Below are 14019 nucleotides of genomic sequence, written 5' to 3' on the forward strand. Positions count from 1 at the left end.
AGACCAAGAGTTTGAAAAGCCTTGAGTGCTTCCCTCCTACTACTGATGCTCAAAATACCAGATTTTCATTTTTCTCAGCCTCTTGATTCTAGAGCACAGGTGCATTGGATATTTCTGAAATTGGTTCTGTAAGATTTAGGGCAATTCTGAAAACTTGCTTATATCCTCTCAATATATTCCATTTCTGCTTAAATGAATCAGATATTTGTGTTTTTCTTTCTGTTTTCTTATTGACAAATGCAATACTGGGTCAATTTCGGTTTCATTTTTCTGAACTCCTTCTCATCCTAAACTCTAAAACTTATAGAAAATATTTAAAACCAATAAAATACATGACCAATATTAATGTAATTGGGAAAAACTCTTAAAAGATGAAAATAAATAACAATGGATTGACTGACAGGAGAAGAACCCATATATTAGAAACATCTTCAGGAGGAAGCTATCAGAAAAATTCATAGAAAGAGTAGATCCAATGCTGTTCATAATTAAGTGCACAAATGGCAAGAGAACTGGTTTCCAAGTACAATCATCTGAGCAATTAATTGCATTTCCCACAGAAAAACTGACAGGCCAAACAGGATTCTCTCTTCTTTTTTCATGTATGGAGCACTAGTTATTAGGAGCTGCACTCATCCCTGGGCTAAACAATAAGGCCTCAAAGAAAGTAAGCTCTGTGCAGTCAGAGGTTCTTAGACAGTGTAGGGGCTTGAGACAGGAGCAAGGGGCAGCTGGCAGAATGTTGGACCTCCAGGGAGAGAGAATGCATTAAACACAATAGGTGAGATGTTATGCCCAGATCACAATATCATCCCCAAAAACCAGAGACCGCCAGGGAGACTGAGTCACGGATGCAAAAGCAAAGGGCATTTATTATTACGGGATCGAGCTTGGGCTCACAGACTTCACCAACGCAGTGGATCTGTGCTGAGAGCCCCAGAACAAGGGCTGAACAGGGTTTTTATGGGGTTTGAGAAGGGGGAGTTACAGGAAATTGAGACACAGAAATTCAATCATTATCAGATAACAGCATTGGCAGTAACTGCAGTAACTTTAACCATACACATTGCTTAGAGTGTTCATTACTTTTGGCAGGACCCAATCACAACATTTAGAGTATTAACCAATTACAGAGTGGACCCAGGACTGTCACATAGGGTGTAACTAGCCTTAAGCAATAAGTGATTATCTATAGCTTCTATCTCTAGGCCTGCCCTCAGGAACGTTAAGCATTTTAACTGGTCTGGTCGCTTCTGATTGGGTGTTACTAGGGTGGTCCCTGGTTGAGCACTCTGTGCCCTTTTATTATCTAATGATTCTAAGAATGACACTTAGGCATCCAAGGTCAGAGGGGAAACTTGAAGCCTGTCATGGAGTCAGTTTGGTTCAGACAGGTGTCCTTTCAAAGACATGGGAGTGGGTCAGCTTTCCGGATTTCTCCACACAGGCACTGAAGTGGAAATGGAGTACCAGCGTTTCCTCATCTGATTATTCAGAGCACAGAATCAGTTCTTCACCTCACTCAGAACATTAATCTGTCTACTCAAGCTAATCCACTCCCCAGTGGCAAAAGTCCCAAGAAAGTAAGTGATATCATTGTATTGTCCATATGTCCTTACTCCATCATTTGCTTTAAACTAAATCATTTAGAATTCATCTGATATCATTTATCTATACTTAATGAGTCACTCTTTATAGAAGAATTTCTGGCCTTAGAAAATAGATTTAAAACTATTTGATGTTAAGAGATCTTCCCAGTTCCTCCAAAATTGTCTAAAATCAGTGTTTTCTAGATTTCCTTTACCATAATAATCACCTATGAAATTTGTGGGAACACACACTCATATTCACAGAGCCCACTTCAGATCTACTGAATCAAAATCTTCATTTTGAGCCCATTAAGGGGTTCAGAAATCTGAGTTTTAAATAAGTTGGCCATGGAGCACCTGGGTTGCTCAGTTGGTTGAGCATCTGACTTCGGCTCAGGTCATAATCTCACTGTGAGTTCGAGCTCAGAGTCAGGCTCTGTGCTGACAGTTTGGACCCTGGAGCCTGCTTCAGATTCTGTGTCTCCTGCTCTCTCTGCCCCTCCCCTGCTTATACTCTGTCTCTCCAAAATAAATAAACATTAAAAAGTATTTTTAAAAAATGAGCAAGTTGGCTAGGTAATCCTATGATCTCACAAATTTGGGGGATAGTGTAAAATATAGTACTATGCACAACCACAAATACACCCATTCACCTGCAGGCTCGCGTCCTGATCTCACAGTTCATGGGTTTTATCCCTGGGGCTCTGTGCTGACAGCTCAGAGCCTGGAGCCTGCTTTGGATTCCAGGTCTCCTTCTCTCTCTCTGCCCTTCCCCCTCTCGCGCTCTGTCTCTGTCTCTCAAAAATGAATAAGTGTTAAAAATTCTTTTAAAATTTAAAAAATTATAAAAGAGTGATAACTTCTGGTGAGATTTGTCAATTCTTTTGTTGACCAGTATTACTGTTCTCAAACTTTAAGAGGCTCTGGATCATCCTGAAAATGATTCAAGCAAAGACTCTTAGCCTCCTCCACCCTAGAGTCTCTGATCAATCTGCATTTGTAACAAGCAATCCTGCCTGATTTGATCTCTTTCATCCTCTCTTCTTAGTTTCTCTCTCTGTGTCTCTCCATCTACTCCTTCTGCCACTTATTTATCTTTTTCTCCAGTTTTCTCCTCGGCTCTCCTTGCCTTATGTAGCTCTTACCAAGTGACAGGGAATATGATGTAATTCATAAGTGTCATATCAGTTTGGGGGGAGATTATCAGCACTATTTGCAAGTGGTCTATGATTTTACCACCAGGAAAAAAAAAAAAAAACACTGCAAAGATATCCTCAATGGATTCCCTTACTTGAAATGGGAAGGTAGGAGAATACAAACTGGCTAAAAATAAGTAGATCATTGGTTCTCATTCTTGGTTGTGTAAGGACGCAGGTCTGATTCAAGCTTCCCCTCTGACCTTGAAGGCCTAGGTGTTGGCTTCCCAGAATCATTAGACAATAGAAGAGCACACATTGCCCAAGAAATGAGAGACAACCCTTGTAACACCCAATCAGGAAAGGCCAGCTAACACCTTTAACATTTCTAAGGGCCCGCCTAAAGATGGAGGCTATAAAATAATGATCTATTGCTTAAGACTAGTCACGCCCTATGGGAGGGTCCTGGGCTCACTCTGTGATTGGTCAATACTCTAAATGTTGTGATTGGCTCCCACTAAAAGTATCGATGTATGGTTAAAGTTACTGCCAGTATTGGTAGGGGGTAGGGATTGGATTGCTGTGCCTGTGTTGCCATTTCCTGTAGTGCCCCCTTCCTAAAAAAGCCCCTACCCTGCAGTATTCAGGGCTCTCAGCATGAATCCACTGTGCCAGTAAAGTCTGTGAGCCCGAGCTTAGCTTGGCTAGCCTAAACTCATGATAAAGCCCTTTGCTTTTGCAGGCATGACTCTGTCTCCCTGGCATCTCTGGTTTTGGGGGACAATATTGGAAACTTGGGTATAACAGTTGTACATTAAAAATCACTTGAGAAGATTTTAAATTCACTCCCAGAAATTCAGGTTTATTTGGCCGGTTTTGGTACCAGAAATTGGTATGTTCTTTTAAGTTCTCATGTAATTCTAAAGTGCAAAGTGCAGGGAGAGTTGAGGACCCCCAGATTAGATTCAGTGGAAACGTATACAAAGGTACTGACAGGGAAAGATATGCCTCTGAGACCTGAAAACAATGGTGGGAGGAAAAGACTTTAAAAAAAAAAAAAGGAGGAAGAAAAAGACAATTCTGTGCAACTGTTGGAGGGGAAAATAGAAAGGAGCACTGTCAGGGCAAAGAGAGAGAAATCAATGAAAATGAACAGCACCTCTTCAACATCTGCTAAAAAATAAAAGAGATTTTAAATGGAATTGAAGGTAAAGTATTATAGATGGATTGTGAACAGACGAGGTAAAAGAGACGTCAATGCTTCCCACGCCAAAGATAACGGGAATTGGAGCTCATTCCTCTCTCCAGGTTAAATCCCAGAGAGACAAAGAGCAAAAGGCATAGCATAACAAGAGATCTTGTTATGAATTCTTATGCAAAGAGTGAGGGGAAAGCGGCACATAAACAAATACTTTGAAATTGTAAACCAGGATATAATAAACCTGGAGCTCAGGGAAGATGGGGACAAACTAAATCTAAGTCAGGAGCACAATTAAGGGTAAGGAAACTCACTGCTGGCGGTGTTAAGCCTGAGGGGCCTTTAGACAGGTCATAGAGGGTTTGCATTAAACATATTCAGACACAAAACAAAAGAAAAAAAATGAATAGAAAGGTTTGCATTGCCAGAAAAAATGGGGGATTACAGACTATTGTTTCGGAAGGACATGCAAAAAGGATGTTTCACAAATACCTGTTTCAACAATAGAAATACGTCTAAATTGATTAAAGTTATTAAATATAAAAGATGGAGGAATAATAAGTATTGCTTAAAATCTGCAATTACAAACTTAAAGAAAAGAAAAACTTATTCTTGAGAAAAATGCAATTAGGAAGAGCCATAAATTCAGATAAATTGAACTATTTTTTGCCTTATGCAGGAACACAAGATGACTAATTTTAAATTCACTTGTAAGAAAGGACGGAAGACAAATACTGACTCTTTAATACTGAAAAATCAACTCTTCTGAACAGGTCAATTTGAGATGACTCTCCTAGAATAGAATTTTTAATTCTAGATGCAATCACATTTGGGGTGCCTGGGTGACTCCGTTGGTTAAGTGCCAGACTCTTGATTTTGGCTCAGGTCATGATCTCATGGCTCAGGTCATGATCTTATGGTTCAGTGAATTAGAGCCTCAGCATCAGGCTCTGTGCTGTTATCACAGAACCTGCTTGGGACTCTCTTTCTTTCTTTCTGACCCAGCTCCAAGGCCATCAAGCTCCAGTTTCTGCTCTTGGTATCAGTGAATTAACAGGGGACTTCGTGTCCTGCACTCGCACGTATATCCATGTCTGGAGCATCAAGGGGAACCCTGTTGTGACTGTGAACACGTTCACAGGCAGGAGCCAGCATGCTGCGTGTCGGAGATGAACGAGTAGGATGCACCGAACGTCATAGTAACGGGACACTCACTCGGATGGCGTGGTGCGGTTTTGGAGGATGGAATTTTTGCAAGTTCTTGAAACACCAGCTTCTGAGCCTGTTGAAGTCCTAGTAATGCAGGAAGACTGTCTAGAAGCACAAATACGGCAGGAAGCCCAAGACGAGGACAGCAGCGATTCAGAAGCAGATGAGCAGGGTGCCAGCCAGGATCCCAAGGACAGGCCCGGCCAGCCCAGCAGCACCAGCCACCGGCAGGGCAGCTTCTGCGGAGCAACGGGCCGTCTGGCGCACAGATAGAGGATCGGATGACTCCAGGCGCTGGTCTGCCCAGCTCAGTCTGGTTAAGGACTGCTTCATATTTGTGAACTAGTCAGAGGGGCGGGCCAGAGCCCATCTGCAGGGTCCCCTTAACCACTCCCACTCCAATCCCACTGAAGTGCAGAATTACAGCAGACTGAAGCCTGGGCACCGGTGGGACCGGCGGCTGGTGTTCAAAAGTGAGCTAACTATGCACACGACCTTTGATCGGTGGGACAACACACATCCAGCAGAGATCCCCCCCACCCCCCGGGCGTCTCTAAGGATCACAGCAGGATCCTCGTTGGCGACAGTCGAGGCCGGGTGTTCAGCTAGTGATCAGCCAGGCCGTCCCACTGCTGACCCCTGGGCTCTGTCTCACGGAAAGACGGCGCCGTTGCAGGAACTGCTGCCGGCTCTTCTGCCAGAAGTGCAGTCAGTTCCAGTCAGAAACCAAACGCTTGAAAATCTCATCCCGCGTGTGCGTGTTTCAGAATCGTTACTACAATTCGCAGCGTGAGGGGGGTTCAGAGGATAGGCCTCGGAATTGTGGAAGAAGATTTGACGAGCTGATGGCAGACCAGGGTCTGCAGACCCCCTTCCGGCTTGCGGCACGGCTCACAACTAGGAAGGCAGCGCAACGGTCTCGGTTTTGCCTCTCTTCGTGCCACGTGTTTGAAGCGCTGAATTCAAGGGGCTCAGGGAACAGGTGGGTGTAGAGTGCAGTGATGGTGCAGACTCGGTTCTGGTGGACAGCACAAGGACAGAAGGTGGTTCCTCGGAGCGACAATTCCAGTATCCGATTCTCCCTGTCAGCAGTCGCTGCCTCCAAGAGAAAATCGTCATTTATTAACTGTCTATTCTTGCGTCTCATTTTTATAGATCTACTCATCCTTATTTGGAGCACCACCACCAACAACAGCAAAAAAGACTTTTTGGAAATGGTTGTAAATCTAACTTTTTTGCAAATAACTGTGCATATTGTAAATAGGTATAAAGGGCTTTCTTTCTAAATAAGGACTTAACTGCAACATGAGACTTCAAACTAAACCACTAACTCAGTGAACTACTTACTTACGGTTTGTCTGACATGTCTCACAAATTAATTATAAATGCACTTTTTAATCGTCAAAAAAAAGCAAGTTCATGGTTGCTCACTCATTCTCTCAAAGTAAATAAACATTTAAATTAAATTTAATTTAAAAATGTATTCTTTAATGCAATGGAACAGACACACAGACACATTTGGTCCCACATTAAAGCCTCCTATTTTTCTGGTTTTCACAATCCCCTCCCCTGCTCACGCTGTCTCTCTCTCTCTCTCCCTCTCTCTCTCTCTCTCTCTCTCTCTCTTTCTCTCTTTCTCTCTCTCTCAAAAATAAATAAAAACATTTAAAAAATTTAAAAAAATACACCCTCTGGGGCTTTGTTTTCAATTCCTCTGTTGTCTGGTTTAGAAAATCCATTGGTTAATTTTAAGTTAACCTTTCACTTCATTCAACAACTATTGGACATCATTGACCACTCTATACTTAAAACCTTCTTTCTTGCCTTTCATAGAAATTCTCTACACTAAACTCACTTTTTTTTTTCTATCAGACCCTTTCCTCATTCTTCCAACTTTCTATTCTGTGGGCAATCTCACTATAATCATCAGATTTCTATTTCCACCATAGGCCTCTCTTCTGCTCTCCAGACCCATACAATGAGCTCTCTGCCGAGCATCAGCACCTGATGAAATTTAGTAATGTTTCTTTAATCATATCCTCTTTCCTCCAATATTGACTCCATTTGAAACATATTTCAATCATATTATTGACTCTAACCCAATTGCCCACATTGGAAACCCTTACAATCACCCAAAGTTGAAGCTGGCCATATAATTTATTTTTCTTTTCAAACTAGGATATGTTTGGTAATGAGATAGGCACTCAATAAATATACTGGTTAATTAGGTTGTGTAGCTACACTAGAATTATCCTCCCTTTATTTCAACTAATTGCCCACAGAGTTTGAGATTTTTCTCTTTTTTTTTAATTTATGTATTTATTTTGAGGGGGAGGAAGGGGCAGAGAGGAGGGCATAAAGAATTCCCAAGCAGGCTCTGTTCTGTCAGCAGAGTTCAATGATGCAGGGCTCGATCTCACAAACCTGCATTGTGAGATATTGTGATATTGTGATATTGTGACCTGAGCCAAAATAGTCAGACACTTAACTGCTGAGCCACCCAGGCACTCCAAGTCTGAAAAACTTCTTGACATTTTCTCAAGCCCATTTCTTCTTATTCATGGCCTTGTCATTTCACCTCTAGAATATTTCAAGCCTAACTGATCTTCCTGTTTCTAATCTGTGCCATTAACACTGCTGTTGCAGTTATTTTTCTAAATCCCAAATCTGATCATGTTATTCCCTTGTTTAAAATTCTTTGCTATCGCCTGTATTTCATGATTAAATTAAGCCTCTTTATTAGAATATATACATGGAAGCCCTAAGTTATTTTAATTACCAGACATTTTGGGTAGGTGACGGTTAAAAGCACAGCCTGGTTTCTGTCTAGGTTAGGGAAAATTTGAATAAGCACTGCTCCCTCCCAACAATAAAAAAAAAAAAAAGCTGAATTTACTACAAAGTCATAGCCTTCATGAATCCATCAAAGAGCAAGGAAGCAGTCTGAATTCCCAAGGAGAGGCAAGCCTCTCCAAGGAGAGACGGAACACAAGAATCTTCTCATGTTGGGAATAGCAGTAAAAGGAAGATATATTACCTACCATACAAGCAGATAGGGAAATTTTATGTAAAAAAAAAAAAAATCAATGAATTACTCAAGTATGGTCTAGTGTGACAATACAGAATCTCTAGGAACCCTAGATTCAAGCAGAATATGCACACACTCATGGTCTCTTTTCCATAGACCTTCACTTCTTGCTTAAGAAAGATTGGGGGATAATATGGGAGACCAGAGAGAGCCCATCACAGAAGGCAGACATGGAGGACAAAATTGACCACGACTGAGGGAAAAATATGTAATCCTACACCCGCTCCCTGCTCTTTCTCATATATGGAGCAAAAGCCTACAGCCACTGGGGGAGGGCCAGCGAACCCTGTCATCTTCGGGGGAAGGTATATTGATGCTGCGGGAAAGATAGAAGGAAAATCCCTTTACCCTAGAGAGACCAGCAGCAGAAGAGTCCTAGACCCATCATCCTACCCTAATACCACTAGGATAGGGGCATAATATACCCCCCATGTAAATTCTGCTGCAGCTACAAGATAGTGGGCTCTCATAGGGAAAAGGGATATAAATCCTAAGAAACTCCTTCCTCTGAGGTCCAAGCACACAGGATCTCCTTAAGATTGAGGCTGGACCTGAACAATGGAGAATCTCTCTACAAAAAGCCTAAAAAGTGCCAAGTAACAAGCTACAGTCTTCCCCTAAAGTAGGGGAAGTGTGTAGAAAAAGAGAGGAAAAAATGCTCCCTTCTTGGGACAGGCTTTTAGGGATAGCTGAAACTGAGGCTGGAACACAAACACTGAGAGTGTTGTACTCCAGTCCCCACCCTAATCACAAGGCAATTCCAGAGGAAATTGAAGCTTGTGGTACACTGATAATAATCAAAGCCAAAACAAAATTCAAATTTGGCTCAACTCCTGACTAGACTGACTCAGTACCCCACACTAATGGCCCAAAAGGATGAGAGTGCTTACCTCCAAGAATAAATGTTATTTACTTGAGTGTCTACTGCCTCGCACATGATGTCCAGCATGTAATGAATAATTATAGCACACACAAAGAAGCAAGGGAAAAAATGTAGCATTGTCATGAGATACAGTAATCAAAAGAAGCAAACTCAGAGATGATCCAGAGGTTGGAACTCTCAGCAGAGACTTTAACATAGTTTTATTCATAATCATCCAGAAGTAAAACCACAACAAAAATGTGCACCAACCAATAAATAGATAGACTGATTATGGCTCTCATGTAATAGAAGCTATTCAACAGTAAAAAAGAAAGAACTTCTGATATATGCCACCATATGGATGAATGGCAAATGCACTTGTCAAAATTCCTAGACTATTACCCAGAAAGTGTGAATTTTACAATATGTACATTTTACCTAAGAAAAAAAAAAACTGAGCCTGAAAATAAAATCAAGGGAAAAAATGCAGACTGCCTGCATTTGAATCCTGGCTCTACAATTTATTAGCTGAACAACCTGATCAACTTCCTTAGCTTTTCTGTGCCCATGTTCTTACATTTATAAAATTGGGGCATTGTTAAAGACAGTGTAGTTACCTAATAGAGTAGTTGTAAAGGTTTAAATTATCTAATATTCATAGACCAAATTACAATATCAATATTTGGTATTGTTTGTAATTTCCCAACCTTGTCTCCCACCAATGCTACACATTAGCATTGAACCAGTCGTTTTGAGCTATTCTGATCCATTATGCTGTTCTGTATTTGCCACTTTATCTGCCTGGAATGCTCTTTTGTGCCTTATCCACAACTACCAGTGTAGCAAACTTCTCATACTTAAATACAGTTTCTCAGTATCATCTGTAGGCTTTACCACTTCCCATTTCTATCTAGGTGAAGGAGATGGATTCCCCGCCTCCTTTACGTCTATGCACCTAATGAGTTCAAAGCATGACATATGATAAATGCTCAATAAATATTTGAATGAATGGATGGATGGATAAAGGAATCTATTATGGTTCATTTCAATCCTAGCTAGTTGATAGCACTAAAAAAATGCTCTTAGCTGATAACTATTAAAATACCAAGACTGAAGGATCATCATAGAGAGAAGTTACTTGGAACAGCATAGGACATGCTGCTCTTAGAAGCCAAAATCTGCAAGATGCCAGGGGACCAGACAGGTAAATGATGGATTAGTGATCATGTGAGTATCAGGTATCATAGCAGGTAGAAAGATCCATAACAGATAATTAGCAATAGATGGTTAAACAGAATTTAGGATACCAGATTAGGCTGCGAAAAGGCTTTGTGGGAATCTGCTTCCATAAGCTTACTGATAACCCAGGCCCCCAACCTTACCAATTTTGTTAACTTGGCCTAAATTAGACTAGGACAACCTAAGACTTGCCAGCCTGATTTGTCACTTTCTTGGAAAATTCTGGTTGGTTCTTACTGTGAATTTATATAGTGCCCAGATCTGCTTTCACTTTTGTTTCATTCTCTTGCCGTGACCTTGTTTTACCTTTTTAAGCCCTTGTGTGAGGCTTAAGGAGGTTACTGCCAGTAGTGTAGCCAGTGATAGGTCATCTGAGGACATGGCACAATGTTACAATGCAGGTGCAAGACTGCACTACTGTGAGAATATGATATAGTTGAAGAGGCAGATCACTTTCGGAACTGAGTAATCGCAACATTGGTAAATTTGAAAACATGAAATAGAGTATGTTAGTTTATGTGCTCTCTGCGATTAATGAATCCCAGAAATGCCTCTCAGAGGGCATTACCCCTAGCGATACCTCTGCTGAGGGCCTGCCAAGAAGAACCTTTCTATCATTATTTGATCCTCTCTCATAGATAAACTGTAGTCCACAATAATATGGAATTGCATCTTTATCCAACAACAGTCCTGCTGTTCCTTCAGTGGGAGAATACGAGTCATTCAAGATTCTCCTATGTAGTTATTCAGGGACAAACCACTTTACATCAGTATTTTGCTAATACCCTTACCAGGATGAGACTTTGACCCTCTGCTCTGTATTAGTGGCCAAAATAGCCTCCTCCCTCAAATGAGGTGTTTGAACCGAGAGACTATGTATTCAGGAATTAAGGAAAATACATATTTTTAGAATTTATATAAATACAAATATAAATACACATCGTGCCCCAAATTCTTGCTCTCTGATCTGAGGAACTAAATCTACTTAGAAAGCAAAAGATACTTGCATACATTATCACTTGGGGGAAGATTTCTTGTTTAGACTAATACCAACTTTTGTTGATTCTTTAAAGTGCAAAATATTTATTTATCAGTTCCTAAGTGTTAGGGATTAAAGATGAATGAGATATTTTTTCTGGCAGTGTTGAACTCAGAGTCTAGAGGGGTTGACTTACATGCTGAAGGGTAAGTAACAATATTACATAGTAATATATACTTAGGCTTAAACCATCAAGATGTCATAAAGTGACCCTGACTTTAAACCAAGTTTATCTCCCAATAAGGTTTGTCTTGCCCCAGCTAAATTCAGTAATATGTCAATGTGGCTGTGAGCTATGAGCTTCAGCTACTTGAAGTATAACAAAGAAATATGTCCATGAGGGTTTAGAGTTACATAGGTCACAGCATGTGTAGAAATTTTCCTGGAATGGAACAATTATAATCTGAGCAATTTGCTGTACGTAAAATTTACTTCTAAAGAATTAAACAGAACAATAAAGAATTATTAAACTCTAGGTAAGGATACCCCTACTGAAGTGTCACATCTTCAGTTGACTTGAAATGCATCCAAAAATAAGATGAATTATTCATTGTTATAGGGATATATATGCAGTAAATCCAGTATAGTAAAATAATATCTGTAGAATATCAATAGCAGAATGTTATTGCAAATTTAAATTTTTAATAATAAAATTGGGGGGGATGGAATAGTCAGGTCAAGATTGGGAGCTAAGGAGAACTATAAGATACAACTCAAAAGAACATAACACATAGTTTGAGGTCAGATATAGATGGACAAAGAAAAGTTATTGTATCTATAAGATAAATGTGAAATCAGATTCCAAGATGAAATCTGGGTTTGAAGCCAATAAAATCAACCCCGAAACAAAGACCAAAGATCACAGGAACATTCATAGATCGATGGTACTGTTGTCCTTTCCTCTCTCTCTCTCTCTCTCTCTCTCTCTCTCTCTCTCTCTCTCTCTCTTTCTCATTCCCTTAGATCTTGCCCCTGAGAGCATGTTTTTGGTCAGTTTTGAATGCCAGGTCTTCTAAATCTAGTATTTTGTAAACCTACTTGAACAGAATTAACCTAATTAACATATATATTTCTGACTGTATATAATGCATTAAGACAGGCAGTCATGCTTTGTGATAAATTCCAATTGGATAAAACTCAAAATCACACTCTATCCTTAAAAGAAATCAGTTCAATTGGTTAACAAGTGCTCACAATAAGCAGTTTTCTATGATTACCAAAGAAAAAAAAGAAGGAGGAGAAGGAGGAAAAAAGAAAAAGTTCCAGCTGGGAAAATATGCATACTATAACAACCTCTGGGTGGCATTTACACAAATTGTCAATCGTTTTTCATCCGATAATACAAAAATTGTTAGATTTCTATACTTTGCATGTGGTTGCAGGTCTTTCTCTGATATCACATGGCTTGGGTACCTCCCACCACAGAAAAACAAAGGCAGAAATAGAAGCCATGCTGTAAAATGGGCAGAATCATTTTCCTTCAGTACCTCCTAGCTATGAAAAAGCCCCAGGATGTTTGAGATTTAGTACAATGTTAGTTTCCTGAGGATAAATCCACATTACATTCATTTCTTCATCCCTATTCCTTGCCTGGTATAGAGTTGATTTCAGTAAATGTGGTTAAATGAATGACTGACATAAAGAGCAAACAGAAAGAGAAGGCTTTCAAAAGAAGGAAAAAATCTGGAATGAGGGAGGGGCAGTGCCAAGATTAATAAATATATTTGGTAATAGAAATAAAAGACAAGAGAAATATGTGTGAAATATAGCTGTGGTAAGACAGGAAGAGAGACTGTTAAAACTGAGCAAGGTTTAACTTACTTCTAAGACTAATGTTAAAGATTTAAAGGAGGCATATTCAATTCCAACATGCTATTACTTCTTTTTTCCTTCCCAGATGCTGTTACCTACTTCTGCCTTCCAATATCACACTGAACTGAACAAAGAAATGAGCAAAAATTTAAGATAATTATCTGCAGGAACAGCAAAAACTAGAAAGGTCTCTTCAAAAGGCCTGAAAATTTGATTAATTTCTGGGAGATATGAGGCTTGTCAGCCTTATAAGATAAGACTGTTGTGCCGTCAGCTCATTATCCAACTTAAGCAAAAGGCCACTTGGTAAAAAAGTGGGCGGGTTTCACTCAGTGAGTATGTGTGTCCAGGTCCTGTGAGAAGCAACCTGGGAGGGAAATTGGCATGGAATCCAAGGGAGCAATAGATCACGATTCAAACCTGACCCTGAATGAAGGACGGAGGAAGGAAGAAAGCAAGGTTGGGTGGAAATGTCACCGACTGAAGGTCAAAGGAAGGTTCAGCCAAAGTTGCTGCCAGAGACATCCTGCTTCTCCCCGGAACAAGCCTGCCTTTGAATCCCTGCCATAGTCATTGGCAAGGGCAGCCTGTGGGAAGTGTGACTTTCATTAAAATGTAGCCAAGGAAGTTAGAGTACAGCAGACGGAGATCTCATTGAGCTCCGCTCTGTGCCTTCCCAGTCCTGAAAGGAGCATTCTTATGGCCACTACAGACCACTTTGGCTCCACTCCACACAAGACAAGAGAAAACTCCTCCATGGTTCCCATGGACCTCTCTTCCTGAGGGAAATTTTGAATCATTATAATAACTTGAATTCTGAATGGGAGGTTTATAGGAAGAACTATGG

The 14019-nt window shown here is 40.4% G+C and overlaps 1 long non-coding RNA gene across 1 annotated transcript; it reads left to right on the forward strand.

Annotated features, from left to right (window-relative positions):
- Nucleotides 1-1299: 1299 nt before the first annotated feature.
- Nucleotides 1300-13810, forward strand: LOC115296654. The gene is made up of 2 exons (XR_003910981.1): nt 1300-1583; nt 13258-13810. It is a non-coding gene; the product is annotated as an uncharacterized LOC115296654 (long non-coding RNA).
- Nucleotides 13811-14019: the final 209 nt, after the last annotated feature.

Source organism: Suricata suricatta, chromosome 7, assembly GCF_006229205.1.
Source record: "Suricata suricatta isolate VVHF042 chromosome 7, meerkat_22Aug2017_6uvM2_HiC, whole genome shotgun sequence".
Classification (NCBI taxonomy): domain Eukaryota; kingdom Metazoa; phylum Chordata; class Mammalia; order Carnivora; family Herpestidae; genus Suricata; species Suricata suricatta.